A 15,795-nucleotide genomic window follows, 5' to 3' on the forward strand; every position below is an offset into this window, starting at 1 on the left:
GATTGAAGCACGTTGATTGTTTATGCCGCTACCCACATCAGATAATGATGGTCTCTGCAGAAGTTTCTGCCAGACTGCAGAAAGCGCAGCACGATGATGCCATGATCAAAGCGATTTTAGAAATTTTATCCAGCCGACCTTATGAAAATTTCAAAATCAAAGGAGACCTATTGTACAGATGTGTCGAAGGCACTGATGTGCTTTGTAGTCCCAAAGATTATGGAAAAGGAGGTCATCACAGAAGCTCACAAAGTTGGCCATTTTGGTACTCAGAAAACAATGCATTCTATCCAACAAAACTATTGGATTCCACATTTGGAAGGAAAGGTGGCTAAGGTCATCAATAACTGTATTAAATGCATCATCTACAACAAAAAATTGGGCAAGAAAGAGGGATTCCTTCACAGTATCGACAAAGGGGTAAAACCGTTACACACCGTACACGTAGACCACTTGGGGATAATGGATGCCACAGCCAAGCAATATAAACACATATTTGCGATTGTGGATGGCTTCACAAAGTTTGTCTGGCTGTATCCAACTAAAACCACCAGCAGTGAAGAGGTTTTGCAAAAGCTGAACAACTGGTCAGATGTTTTCGGTAATCCTATCCGAATCATCAGTGATCGTGGATCGGCATTTACGTCAGCTGCTTTTAAGGCGTACGCTAAGGAAAACGGGATCGAGCATGTATGGAGGACCACAGGAGTCCCAAGAGGAAACGGTCAAGTCGAACGCGTGAATCGTTCCATTTTGGCCATAATCTCAAAGCTGTCAGCGGATAAGCCCGACAAGTGGTTTCAGTTTGTGCCAAAGGTACAGCGAGTCATCAATGGCACAATACACAAGCCATTCGAGCTTATGTTTGGCATTAAGATGAGGAATGATGCTAATGGTAATATTCTGCAAATGCTAGAGGAGGAGATGTACAACAGTTTCGACGAAGAGAGACAGAAATCCAGGCAAGAAGTTAGGGTGGAAATTCAGCAGGCACAAGAGGACTATAAAAAAGCGTTTGATAGAAAAAGAAAGAACAATTATGGCTTCAAGATGGGTGATCTAGTTGCTATTCGACGTACGCAGTTCGTGGCTGGTAGAAAACTAGCTAGCGAATACCTTGATCCATATGAAATCACGAAGGTGAAACGCAGCGGGCGTTATGAGGTCCGTAAAGTTAGCGACTCAGAAGGGCCTATGAACACCGCTACAAGCAACGACAATATGAAGCTATGGCGTTATGCGGAGGACAACGATGAAGCTTGATCATCAGAGGCCGATGACTAATCAGGATGGCCGAATGTAAGATGGGAGATGCGGCGTGAGCGAGTATGAAGTGCGAATCGGGGTCAGCAGTGAAGAGTTGGAACCAGCATTCGGTGTGAGTTGTCAGAAGTAAGAAGGGGAAGTCGGTGCTTCTTTTTTCCAGCTTCTTAAGGACACTTTTCTTTTTGAGGGCTGGCCACCATACCAGCACTCCCTACAGTAGTATGGGTCTGATCCTACAGTAGTATGGGCCGTATAGATCCAGCTTAAAATATAGGGGAACATACCCTTCCTATGTTTCCTATGACATTTCTTCAATATTGAAGTTCTAATTTAGTTTCCTATCCAGAATTAGCCTTAGGTATTTGACGCTATTACTGAAGGAGAATTGTTCAGTCTTGGTGGGACGACGGGCGGTGGTTTGTATTTCCTGATGAACAGCAGCTAGCAGCTGATCAATGAGTCCCACAAGGTGGTCATCTACCCCAAGAGTCCTCAGGGTGCTGGTTATGGTGTTGGGGAGAACTTTGTTGAAAACTCCTTCTATGTCTAGAAAGGCTACCCGGGAAAAGGAATATGCTTTTAAGAAAATGCTATCTTTATTTTGGAAATGAGCGTGTCGTGGGCAGTATCTCACCGTTTTTCTAAACATGCTGTGCATCCGCGATTTGAGTTGGGTTATGAATTGATCCTAGGTATAGGCCGATGACTCTTTCTTGCATTTTAAGTGAGAAGGATGAAAGACTGATAGGTCTAAAAACTTTTGGGGTCGTATGTAACGGTTCCCGCTTTGGGTATGAAGACGATTCGCGATTTTAGCCACTGTTGTGGGATTTTGTGGCAACATCTTCTGCTTGTTGTATTTGTGCAGGTTTTATATAGCCGGGTCCTGCCGATTTATAGGGCTTGATAATGTGAATTGTCCATTATAGAGTTTTTTGGTCAATGTCCAGTTTGAAGTTTTTGGGAAGGGTATTAGTATTAGGCGGCGCATCCGCTATCGGGGTGCAAGCTGGAAAATAGGCTTGTAGCAGTATGGCTAGAGATTCTTCACTTGAATTGGTCCAATTGCCATCTTCTATTTGAGATAGCCAAGAGTTATGGCTGATTGGGATAGAATTTGTCTAAGCCTTGCAGCTTGGGCTGTATTTTCGATGTCTGAGAAGGATTTCCATTAGGAACGCTTCGAATTGCAAATGGACTTTTTATATAAGGCCAAAGAGACCTTTATTCGGTCCAAAGTCCTCGTTTGGCTTTTTGGGTTTTGTTGGGCTAAGCAGCCACCAGATTAGCCGATTAGAATATTGATAATTTGTTTAGCTGCAGCGGCATTTTATCTTATTTTCTGTCTACCAGTTTCGCATGCACTTTGTTGTCATTTGTAGCGCATGCGCTTTTGGAAGCTTTGGAAGAGCTTCTGCGCCAAAGCTCTTATTCTTAATTGTTAGTCGCCATTGTTTTGGATCGGCCGCTGCATTTGTTTTGGGGTTAAATTGACCCATAATAAATATTGAAACAGAAATGAAACCTCGTCTATTTAATTCGGCCGCTATCAAAACGCTAGTCATAGGGTTTGTTCTTGGACCAGCTTTTTTGAGGGCCTTGTTGGAGTGAATTCTTGTGCCAGAGCGTTAAGAGTCTCAACGTTTTGAGGAGAGTCAGGTGGATTTGGTGCAAAAGTGTTTGACAGGATTTTGTAATATTTGGATCATTTGGTTTTTTTAAGGTTTTGAAAAACCGATGATTCTGTGATTTTGAAATGAAGGGATGGTTCTATGATCCTGTGGTCGGAGACAGAGTGTTTCTCTAGGACTTCCCAAAAGGATTATGTTGCTAATTATTTGTTTCGATACAAGCAATGGATCCCCCGCGATTTGGAATAATAAAAGTGGGATCATCTCCCGTAGAGGAAAAGTTTTGACCTAAGAATAAAGGTGAAAAGAGAACCGCGGTCGTTGCTGTTTGAGCTCGCCCATTGTGGGTGGTGTCACATTCTTTAAGGAGGCCTAGGGTTTAAGCGTTGATCATTCTAATTCGGTCGTCAACCCTACTCAATCACATATATAAATACGAGGTGTGTTCAAAAAGTAAGGTGGCTTTTCAAATTCCGCGGGCAACACATTTTTGATTATCGTTTTTTTTGTTTTGTTATGTTGGTACACTCTTCCCTAATATCTGTAACAAGTTTCAATGGAATCCCTTCTTTTGTTTGGTTGTGAGAGGCGTAAAGGTTACAGGTTGTTTTGCGTGCTCGGCGACTTTTCGCTATTTTTGACCAAAAGAACCGTCACATGAGCATCGCTCAAGAGCTGTTGAATGACGTCAACGACGACCCAGATTTACTCAAAAGGGTCATAACTGGTGACGAATCATGGGTATATGGTTATGATATCGAAACCAAAGCCTAATCGTCTCAATGGAAGAGCCCAGGTGAGCCAAAACCGAAAAAAGCACGCCAAGTTCGATCAAATGTCAAAGTTTTGATCACTGTTTTCTTCGATTACCGTGGCGTGGTGCATTAGGAGTTCTTACCATATGGTCGTACGGTCAATAAACAGTATTATCTGGAAGTGAAGCGCCATTTGCGAGAAGCAATAACACCCCTGCAACATTGTGAGGATCTGGCATGGCCGGGAAGTCTGGCCAGCTCACCTCAAATACCTCCTCCAGCTCTTCTACCGCCGTCCTGTTCTGCTCTGCAGACCTCTCGTCATCGCAGGCTATCACAGGCCTAGCGTCAACCGCCCCACGTCTTTGCTGACAGGAGGGGGGCCTGGTTCCCGGGCCAGGAGTTCATAGCATTTTTCTGCTAGGGCTGCTTCTACCCATCTCCATTTACTCCTTGGGACTTTACCGACGGGGTTGCCCCTGGCGATAACCCCCCTGCTGCTTTTCGTGATCTCTGCGAAGGACCGCTTTGGCTGTGTGCGCAACCGCTTCGCCATTGGTCCTCCCGGCATATCCTGGTATGTGGTTTTAACTCCAGCTTCGGAGCTGAGGTTATCGGGATCTTGCCATATTCTGGAGGGACTAGATTAGCCCATTCCACCTTCTTGAGCCATCCTGCGGAGGTTTTCTCTGTCTTGGCTCTACCGTGACGAATCTGCCATGCTGTTCTCTTCTCGGCGTAAGTGTATTTATTTTGGACAAGTTTGCCAGCCGCTTCCGGTTCGCTGCCCTTTCCCGCATCTGCACGAGGCATCATGGAACTTGGGCCGGGAGATGCCGCCATGTTGGAGGTAGTGGAATGATTGCCGTGGTCCGCCCCGGATTTCGGGCCTGGATTGCTTAGCCGGACAAGTGGGCTCACTCGCCATCTGCGCCGTCTTCGATTTTTGGCCAGACTCACTCCCATTGGCAGAGCTGTGGGTTTTTTAGGAGATCCCGACTACTTGATTTTGTTTTTATTGTCTTTATTTAAATTCTCCATAATTTAGTCCCGCGAGTTTCGGAGAAAGTACGGTCCACCCAGTCGGAAATCCGAGACGCCCGGGTAAGGCTTCTTAGAACAGGGCAGAGACTAGGCAGAGTTTGTATTCCGGGCCCCCCTCCCCGCTGACTCACGGCACGGGTTGAGTGACCCCATAGTCCAGCCCGGTGTGAGGTGGTGTTTTGGGATGGGAGTTGTAGGAATTGTCATGTAGGAGAGAGGAAAAGTGTGAGGCTAATTGAAAGAGGAATTGCGTCACCGCTTACGGCGCGGATACCCGGGCTGTTTATCCCCGAAGAAGGATCCCCGAGGAGGGTCCTGTTATGGGATCCTTCGCTTTATTCATAGCTAACCTTAACTGGGAAGGCCGTTCGCTATCCGCAACCTGCGACCTGACGTTTTCAATTATTTTTAAATCCGGAGGTGGCCAGTCCAAAGTGGTAACACCAACATCCTTCTAAAATGTTGTAATCATCTTGGCTTTGTGGCGTTATTCTGCTGCAGAATGAACGATTGTCCAATAAGATTGTCTCCAAAAGTAAATGCATTATCAGCTAGAACCCGTAAATATTGGCCTTGGTTCATCGAGCCAGTGACAGGAATGAAGTCACCCAATCCATAATATGCTACACATCCCCAAATTGATCTGCTACATATTGAAGATTCTGAAAAATATTTTTTTTTAATTCCCGTACAAGGACTCGGACTTCACTAAGCTCTTTTTTCGTTTAGCACCTGATCTTCTTAAATTTCGCATGCCATTTATCATTTTATACTGTTTTGACGTAAACAGTAAACAGTTTGACGCGATTTTTTTTTTGGGCATATTTTTTTTTGGGCTTTCTTGATTTTGGAACGTAATCAAGAAAGACAACTGTAACGAAGAGAAGCACGCAGATTCATAGTTAATCGACTTAGAGGAATTGACCAACAACACCTGATGCCTCGAACAACGCCGATGAACAACAACAAGTTCATCGAGCATTTACATCAGGGGCATTTCTTCGACTAGCATTCCAGTACGAACCTGATGTTGAATATTCTGCTCATTCCAAAGTGATTACTTACTTTGGAAAAAAAAAAACCTGTATTGTCATGCACTTAAACTTAAAAATGAGCCACTTGGGATGTGTTGCTCATCAGGAAAAGTACAACTACCCGAAATTGAAACACCACCTGAACCATTGCGCGGTTTACTTCTCGGTACAGATCCAGATTCTACTATGTCCCTGAAGTCAATTCGTACATTCAATTCATGCTTCCAAATAACTTCGTTTGGAGTAACAGAAATAGATAACAATATTGCTGGACACGGTCAACATTTTAATTCCATGTTCAAAATCAAAGGCCAAGTGTATCACAAAGTGGGCTCATTGCTGTCAATGCCGAACGAATCTCATAAATTTTTACAAATCTAATTTATGGGTGGCGAGGACTCCATTGCAGGTTGGAGCTCTGATCATTCTACTTCGTAACTTCAACCCACCACGGCTGTGTAATGGTACACGATTAGTAATTAAGAAATAAATAAAAAATATCATTGAAGCCAGCATTTTGAATGGGAAGTTTCGAGGCGAAAATGTGTTCTTGACACGAATCCCTATGATTCCTATGATGTGCCAATTGAATTCAAACGGACTCAATTTTCAATTCGATTGGCATTCGCTATGACGATCAATAAGTCACAAGGCCAAACATTTTCTGTATGTGGTTTAGATTTAGAAACACCAGGCTTTTCCCACGGGCAACTATATGTATGTGGCATGTTCTTGCGTGGGAAAACCAAACAGTTTATTTGTGCTGGCTAAAGACGGACTAACCAATAATATTGAGCAGAGAGAATAATCTTATTCCTATCGAACTAAAAAAAAATGTATAGAAAAAATATATATGGTCAAGTAACGTTTGCCAAGTTTTCTAGTAACTTTGTATTTTTAGAACGTTTAATTTGGATCAAAATTTAGCATAGAAGTTTTTTTATACTCAAGTGCTTAAAAATGTAAAAATATTTCCCAAACATGCTGTCAAAAACTTATGTTACGCAAAAAGCCTTTACCTGTATGCATTCTTATCAGCAGAAGCATACTGCAAATGTTAAACGGTTTTTGTTAAAAATTTTGCATGCACATAGCTAATAATGTATTCTTTATTTTGTGTTCCATTTTTAAACCTTTATTTGACGATTTCAGGCAACGTTAAGTTAAATTGTCAACAAAATGTTTTTCAAAATAATTATGCCGTGTAGTGTATATACAACGTATATTAACATAATAAAAAAAAAAAAATTTGAATCATTTAAGACCGTTTCAAGAATGCTGTGAAAATATTAAAAATTAAAAACTTCTTTATTGCATTGTAGGAATTATATTGAAATGAAAATATATGTAATATTAACGAGTAAAATAAATAAAATGTGAACATTGAATATGCGTATGTAAATTTTTATTTAAAACAATAGAAAGAAAATTGTTATTTAAACTGTTTTCATACTTAAAAAAAAAATATAGATAGTTACAAAAATTGCCGAAGAATTCCGAATATTCAACGAATCAGTCATGGACGAAGTCCGTACACGAAAGACTTCAATGCCAAACGAGTTCTTCAGTTATTTTCAAATTGTTGATGAGAGCGGACTTCGTGGCGGTTGTTTTATTAAAGTGCGTACTCGACAACATTGCACTCGGCGAGGTTCGGTTTACGTTTATGAGTTTTATATACATATATGTGAAATATAAAGTTTAAAGTGATCGAATAAAATAAAAAATGTTTATAGATAAATTTATTGTTTTTTAAAAACTATTTAATCCAAAAATTTTTGAAAAAAAAAATTATACATATACAAAAACAAACAAATAACAAGAATAACATATGTATGTATGTTTGTACATATTTAAATAACGTTATTTGAAAAATATCTGAGTGTGTAATAAATAATTATGTTTCATTAAACTAATGTCAAAATAATGCAATACCATCATAAAAAAAACACTTCCTCTAGCTAGCATTATAAAAAAAAATAATGCATGTGTACGTATTTTATTTTATTTAATGTGTTTATTAATGTGTACAATATGTACATGTCAGTTCATATTATCGTTATATGTACATATGTATTTGAGTCGAAATACTTACTATCCTTATCCTTAACATATTTATCCTTATACATATATGTATGTATATAAGTAAATATTTTTTTAGTACATATTTACATATACATATATATATACATGATTAGTGCGCGTGTGCGTGTCCTTGTTGACAGGATACATTATTTTTATGTTTAGCTATTACGGTTGCGGAAATGTATGATTATGTACAGAATGTGCGGATGCTTATTAAATATCCTAGTTATAATAATGCATTTATAGATGATAAAAAATAATACAGAATTCTAAGAAAAATAAGATTCAAAAGTTTTGAATTTGATTATGTACATATGTACATACATGTGTGTATACATGTCTAAAGAATTATTGTCAAAACGCGTACATCTATGTACATATGAGTTAATAATAAATAAAATAATAAAAACTAAAAGAAATTTTCATGTACATATGCATGTACGTATGTTTTTAAATATTTTCCATGTTTCATGTTGTGTTCAAATGAGGCAGGTATAAATTTGTACATACATGTATGTACATACATACATATGTATGTGTTTATATTAGGGCGGGTCAATGTTTTATGCATTATAATCTATTACCAACATGCAAATAATATATGTAAATTAAATAAATTCCTAGTCCCCTGAGAATGGTAAATATTTCAAGTTAAATTTTATTTCTGTTATGTTTCCGAGGTTTAAAAAAAAGCATTAAATAAAATGGAAACCAATTTTAAAATGTCCATTTGCAAAAAATATTATAAAATTGTTATTAGAACCGTTTGTTTATAAGGTTTTTTAAAAAATTTGCGCTTAATCTAAATACATTCTTAATCTTGATGATCTCTCTTGAAAACTGGGCCGACAATATTCAATAGCTTTTGTATTACTGAACGATCAAAAATGTTGTACATTTTTATACCCTTGCAGACGGTATTATACTTTTGGTCAAAAGTGTGCAACGCAGTGAAGGAGACATCTCCGACCTATAAAGTATATATATTCTTGATCAGGATCACCTCCTGAGTCGATATAAGCATGTCCGTCTGTCTGTCGGTTTCTACGCAAACTAGTCTCTCAGTTTTAGAGCTATCGAGTTGAAACTTTGCACACATCCTTCTTTTCCTTGCAGGTAGTACATAAGTTGGAACGGCCGGGATCGGTCGACTATATCCTATAGCTGCCATATAACTGATTGATCGGAAATGCCATAACTTCGTTGTTATTTAAGATAGAGGGTTGGGACTTTCCACACATGTTATATTTGACCAACATATCTTATGTACAAAATTTCATAAGGATCGGCCAACTATATCCTATAGCTGTCATACAACGATCGGAATTGGCATAACTTTGGTGTTTTTTAAGTTAGAAAGATGGGACTTGGTACAGATTCTATTTTGGAAAAAATAATCTGATTTGCCAAATTTCATAAGGATCGGCCGACTATATACGATCTTCTATATATGTAATAATATAAGATGCGTGGCGCCACCTAGCGGACTGCGACTGAACTGCAAGGGTATATCAACTTCGGCTCCGCCCGAAGTTGCTTTCCTTTCTTGTTTTGTTTTGGAATCAACTTTGTAACGATCTGTTTTGGCTATGTTTTGCTCGCAACAAACGCCGCGGCTAGCTCACAGAGTTTGAGGGTACGTTCCACCGAATTTATAGTTCGACGTGATTGCCCGAGCCCAGAAATAACACGTTAAAGCTTCTTTATAAATAAATCCCCTTTATTGTAAATAGTTTACAAAGCAATAAAAGGAATCTCACCGGCTGTCTGGCTCAGCCGACCGACCGCTCGTCCTCCCGTCGATCCCCGATCCCCGCTCCGGGTTGGTGCCAATACGCACGCCCTCCCAAAGCTTGCGCCCGGCAGGTCGTGCGGTCTTGGTGCCTGGCGCCGAAACGGCTCTCGGTTCCCTTCGTTCGGACTCACGGACTCTGGTTGCGGGGCCTGTGTTGTTGATGTCTTCTGCTGCCGCTGCCTGTCCGTCGCTGCCGCTCCCTCGTCGTCGCTGCGCTACGGTTGCCGCTGCTCCCTCGTCGTCGCTGCTATGCTGCTACCGCTGCTCCCTCGTCGTCGCTGCTCTACTGCTGCTGCTGCTCCCTCGTCGTCGCTGCTCTACTGCTGCTGTTCCTCCGTTTGGGGATGCCGTGGACCTCGGAACCCTTGGCTTGCCTGGATTCGCCCTTTCGCCGTGGCCGGCACCTAATCCGTGTTAACAGACCGAGTGGCTCACCTCCCAGGCATACGCCGGGCAGGATACGCTCCTCGCTGCTTAGCGGCCGGATCAGGGCACGAAGGGCCTTCCTACCCTACAGGACACGCCCCCGGTCGCGTTCGCCACTCGCCTCCAAACACCTGCGTGCATACGCCCCGCAGGATCTATGGTAGGCCAGAGGTTTGGGCGTCGCGTCTCCTTTGACTCCAGGTGGTTTGCTGTGCATACGCTCCAGCGCCTGGATCAGGATTCTTTTGACTTCCCGGGGTGTCCCTGCCTGGTTTCACAAATGGGCTTGAGTTCCCGGGCTGGCTATCCCTCGCGTTACAGGATCACACCTGGATCGAACGGTCAGGAGCAGACAAGGCGTACGCCAGGCTGATCCGTAGTTGCCGCCACTACACCAGGATACCTGTTGTGTCCGGGAATAACTCTACCCGACTCTTTTACCCTGGGCCTCAGCTTTGCCGCGGATCCTTGATCCTTTTTCCCTGACTCCTTGCTCGATTTGATGCGCGTACCGCCGCCGGACTTACCCACAGGGGGTCCTTAAGCTATTTTCGAATGTCCTTGCTCACTCGCTTTAATCGCCCGCACTAAGGACTGTCGGACTTACCCACGGGGGGTCCTTCAGCCTGTACTCCTAACTCTTCAAGGAAGCCTTCCAACTTGAATTCCAGACTTACCCACGGGGGGTCTTTCATTCACTCTCCCAGCTTCCCTAGAAGACTCGGCCTCGATTCGCTCCATGGGCCCTCCTTATATAGTGCCAGAGGCGCCCGTTAATCCTTGCGAATCTACTTCCTGCCGTTAATCCTCCGCTCCTTCACTTTCTCCGTTAGCTTTCTCTAATCCCGCCGTCTTTCTATCGGCGGGCTTTCTTTATTGTCCCTCCCCCGATTGCTCCGCTTGGGCCTCCGATCTGCATTATTTTTGTGCCGGTCATCGGACTTCGTCCCGATGCCCCGCGATCCCCCCCTGGACATCCCAAATGCATTTCTATGTCTTGTGCATTTTCTAAACACAGCTGCGCACTCGCCGGCCGCTTCTTTCCCCGCCGCCCCCGCTGCTTCCTATGACCTTCGAGCGCGGCCGCGGAGGCCCGGCCGGGACCGTTACTTTCCACGGTGACTCCTCTTTTCGCCGTCTTCCGTGCGCGACGCCGTGCTGGTTCCTCTTGCCCCCGCTGCTGCCCCCGCATGCCGTCTGCGTCTGCCGCCCCCGCATGCCGTCTGTGCTCGACGCATTTCTCCCTTGACACCTTTCTCTCCTTCCGTATCTCTAAACACCGCAGCGCTGGCCCGTCCGACGCTGCAGTGCTGACTTGCATGTCCACCCCCCGCTGTTGCCCCTCTTGCCACCTGTCTTGGTGTGTGGGAGATCTAATCTCCTCACACTTCCCCCCTTCTTCGGGAACGACAGAAGCTTCGTGGTTCCAGCTTCATGTTTGGTGTTGTTTCGCAAAATTTCTGTTCTGTTTTTTTTTTGATTGATTTTTTTTTTTTTTTTTTTTTTTTTGCGTGTGGATATTTGTGTGTGGATACCCTTATCCACTTCCCCCCTTCTTCGGGTGACTTTAGGGTCGTTCCCCTTCCATATCCCTATTTTGTTACGAGTACCGCTTTTTTTTCTTTTTTTTTGTATATATAGTTATATATATGTACTCTTATATGTTTCCCTTTTTTTTCATATATTTTTTTTTAAATATTTTTTCCATCTTTTATTTAAATATTTTTCTTATATATTTTTTCTTTGCTTTTTTTTTTTTTTAAATATTTTTCTTATGTATTTTTTCTTCGCTTTTTTTTTTAAATATTTTTCTTATATATTTTTCTCTGCTTATTTTTTTTTTTTTTTTAATATTTTTCTTATATATTTTTTCTTTGATTTTTTTTTTTTTTTTTTTGAAAAATTTTCTTTTTCCTCCTTTTCATTTTTTTTCCCTTTTTTTTTTTTATGTATATTCCTTTTTTTTTTTTTAAATATGTATGTACTTTTTTTGTGTCCTTTAGACTTCCCCTTACCCCCTTTTTTTCCTTGAGTGTTTCGTTTTGTGATATATATTTTATTTTCTGTTTTCTTTTTTTTTTTTTTTTTTTATTATTTTATAGCTTCCGGGTGACGCGTATCCCGGTCTGGCCGCCGCGCACCCGGAAACTTTCTGGCCCGATCTGCCAGATTACGCTCCACCTGCCCGGCTTTCCCTTCCTCCTCCGGGCCTCTTCCTCCACCTTCCTGCGTAGCTCCGGCGGCCAGCTCTGCTCGGGCACTGCTCCTCCGTCTCCTTGGGAATTTGCTCTTTCGAGCACCGGCCTCGGAGGCCTCTTCTCTGGGCAGGAGGTTTGCCTCTCCAACCCCGGCCTCACCTTCGGGGCTGGCCACACCCATGGACCTCTCGTCCACGGCTCCTCCTCTGTCTCCTCCTCCTTCCGCTCCTGCGGGTGCGGGGTGGGTGGCCTCGCCGGCTGCCACTTCCGGCTTGGCCATTCCCGTGGCCCCGTCATCCTCCTTATCCGCGCGTCCTGCGCCTCCTTCCTGGCCCAACGGCCCCGCCGGGTGGCCCTGTTCTGCCGGCACCTTTGGCGCGCCGCTCTTTGGAGCATTGCGGCACGCCCTGCCGCTGCTTCCGTTCTCCACCGGTGGGTCGCCTCTCGGGCCATCTCCTCCGCCAACCTAGTCCTGGCCCTTGCCAGCGCCAGGGTAGCGCCTGCCTTCCGCTGGTCCTGGCTCCTCCTCCGTCTCCTTCTCATCGCCTGTAGGTTCAGGCTCGGCCGGTGGTCCTCCTCCTCCGTCCTGGCCTTTCCCACCGGGATCGCCGTGACTCCATTGGCCCCCCGGACCATCACCCGGAGGACCCTCCTCGTTGATTGGAGCCGGCGGACGTCCCAACCTGGCAAGTCGAGGATTTCCAAGTCGCTCTCGTCTGACGAGACGACTGGCGAGGCGTGGGATGACGGCTGGGATGACTTCTTAGCTTCCATGGTGTACTTGTATAAAAAGGCCGGCCCGTGTCCGCTGCTGCCTTTTATAGGCCCGCCGCCTGGTACCGATCCGTTCTTGCGATTCTTTTGGTGCATCATTTACGGACTGCTCTTTCGGGACGCATTCGTCTGACCGTTATTAACAATCCCGTAGCTAACTAGGTTGGTGACACTCATCCACTATGATTTAGCGGTGCATTTATGGACCTTCCAAGATCCGTGGTTGTATATGTGCTATGCGGTTTTTTTTTATTGGTGATCGTACCCTCTCCTTTTACTTCTATCCTACGCCTTCGGTGCCGATTCCTCCGCCTGGGCTTTTAGCTCGCTTATGTGGGCTCTCCTCTCTTTCTTTGTGATCCCGTGACGTAGCACGGCGATCACCGGCGAAATGAAATTCGTTACTGTATACGGCCCGTCGTATCTCGGCGCTAGCTTCGCCGCAAAACCTTCGGCCGCTTTAGATAGATGGTGTTCTTTCGCCCACACTATGTCGCCGATCTTCGGGCTCCACTCCCGCCTCCTCAGATTGTAGTGCCGAGCTTGCTCCTGCGCCGCGCGCTCCATGTTTCTCCGCACCAGCTCGAACACTTCTTTTAATTTTTCCGCATTTTCTGAGGGAGTGGCTTGGGCTTCTCCTGTCCCCAATGCCCCCTGGTCGAAAATTGCTTTCGGCATTCTTGGCTCTCTGCCTTGGGTTATGAAACACGGAGAGTATCCCGTGGAGTCCGACACGCTCGAGTTCACCGCCAGCATCAATTCTGGCCAGTGCTCGTCCCACGTCCTTTGGTCTTTTCCTGCAAACTGGGCGATCATCGTCTTCACCGTCCGGTTTGCCCTTTCCGTCGGGTTTTCCTGAGGCGTGTATGGTGCAGTGAACTGGTGGCGGACTCCGAGCTCCTCGAGGAATTTTTTGAAGCTCCGGCTGGTGAATTGAACACCATTGTCCGTCACCATTACCTTCGGCACCCCGTACCTAGCGATGATCCTTTCACGAATTGCCTTCTGCAGCGTCTCTGTTGTGGCTTTTCGCATTGGGACCATTTCTGTCCATTTTGAGAACCTATCTATCATCACTAGCAGCATGGTGTTCCCGTGCTTGGACCTCGGCAACGGTCCCACGAAGTCTGCACATACCGTCGCCCACGGCTCCTCTGGGACCTGTGTTAACATCTTCCCCGCGGCCTGCATCTGGCTCGGTTTATAGCGCAGGCATGTCTCGCATTTCCTGACGTATTTCCTCACGTCCCTCTGCATCCCTGGCCAGAAGTACCTTGCTGCTACCTTCGCAATTGTTTTTCTTCCGCCTAAATGTCCTGCTGTTGGTGCGTCGTGGTTCTCCTTCAGCACCTGCTGCCTCATGTACATTGGCACACATAATTTCCACGATGCCACTTCCTCGCTTCCAGCTCTGTGTGGAACATGCCGGTAAATCAGGCCAGCCTCCTCGACGTATTCCGGATACTTCTGTGGGTTTTCTTTTAGTTTCTTCTTCAGCGAGCCTATCCAAACGCATTCCGCGTCTTCGGTTGCTGTGGCACTCCTCAGCTTCTCCACGATCGGCTGGCGAGAAAGTGCATCCGCGACTACGTTCAGCTTGCCTTTCCTGTAGCTGATTACGTAATCGTATTGCTGCAGCTCGAAGACCCATCTCGCGATCCTTCCAAGTGGGCTCTCTATGTTGTTTAACCACTTCAGCGCCATGTGATCCGTTATCACGTCGAACTGGTATCCCTCCAGGTATGGCCTCATTTGCCGAATTGCCCAGATTATTGCAAGACACTCTTTCTCTGTTGCCGAGTAGTTCTTCTCCGCGCCTATTAGCGTTCGGCTGGCGTAAGCGACCACTCGCTCGCCCTCATCCGTGTCCTGCGTCAGCACTGCGCCTACGCCGTAATCGCTGGCGTCCGTTTGCAGTACAAACTTCTTTGTGAAGTCTGGGCATGCCAGCACCGGGTCCTCTGCTAGCCGCGACTTTAACTTTTCGAATGCTTCTTGCTGTCTCGACGTCCACTCCCACTTTGTTCCCTTTCGCAGGAGATCGTTCAAGGGTTTTGCGACCCCCGCGAAATCGGGAACGAACCGTCGATACCACGACGCCATCCCTATGAACTGCCGTACTCCTTTCACGTTTGTCGGTGGTTCCAGTTCCGTGATCGCTGCAACTTTCCCCGGATCCATACCAATTCCGTGACTCGTTATCCGGTGGCCTAGGTACAAAAGCTCTTCCCTGAAGAAGTGGCACTTATCTGTGTTTATCCTTAAGTTTGCCGCCTTCAGTCTTCGGAAAACTTCCCTTAAATTTGCCATGTGCTCCTCCCTCGTGCGCCCGATCACTATTATATCGTCCTGGTACGCGAATGCGTGGGGAGCCATGTCCGGGCCTATGACCTGGTCTAAAGCCCTTTGAAAAGTTGCCGAAGCCGAGTGTAGTCCGAACGGCATCACCTTCCACTGGTACAGACCTTTCCCTGGTACAGTGAAGGCCGTGTATTTCCGGCTCTCTTCCTCCAGTGGGATTTGCCAATAGCCGTCCTTCAGGTCGAGGCTGCTGAAAAATTTTGCCTCCCTCAATTGCTCCAAAATGAAATTTATCCTTGGCATCGGGTACGCATCCTTCACTGACTTTGCGTTTATCTGACGAAAGTCTACGCACATCCTCCACTGACCCGTCTTTTTCTTCACCATGACAATGGGTGAGCTGTAGGCGCTGTTTGAAGGTTCGATGCATCCCTTCTCCAGCAGTTCTTCCACCTTTTCATTGATTTCCCCCTGTATTTTGGGGTT

General features: G+C 45.0%; 1 protein-coding gene across 3 annotated transcripts in view; it reads left to right on the plus strand.

Annotated features, from left to right (window-relative positions):
- Positions 1 to 7,234: 7,234 nt before the first annotated feature.
- LOC6496791 (protein Wnt-5) overlaps positions 7,235 to 15,795 on the plus strand; it is a 164,773-nt gene continuing 156,212 nt past the window's right edge. Inside the window, exon 1 of one of the 3 annotated variants that reach the window (XM_032455707.2) lies at positions 7,235 to 7,720. The gene's annotated coding sequence lies outside the window, so the exon portion shown is untranslated. The remainder of the gene's footprint in view (positions 7,721 to 15,795) is intronic. The other 2 variants (XM_044715468.1, XM_001965735.4) reach the window with 2 other exon arrangements.

This window comes from Drosophila ananassae, chromosome 3L (genome assembly GCF_017639315.1).
Source record: "Drosophila ananassae strain 14024-0371.13 chromosome 3L, ASM1763931v2, whole genome shotgun sequence".
Taxonomy (NCBI): Eukaryota; Metazoa; Arthropoda; class Insecta; order Diptera; family Drosophilidae; genus Drosophila; species Drosophila ananassae.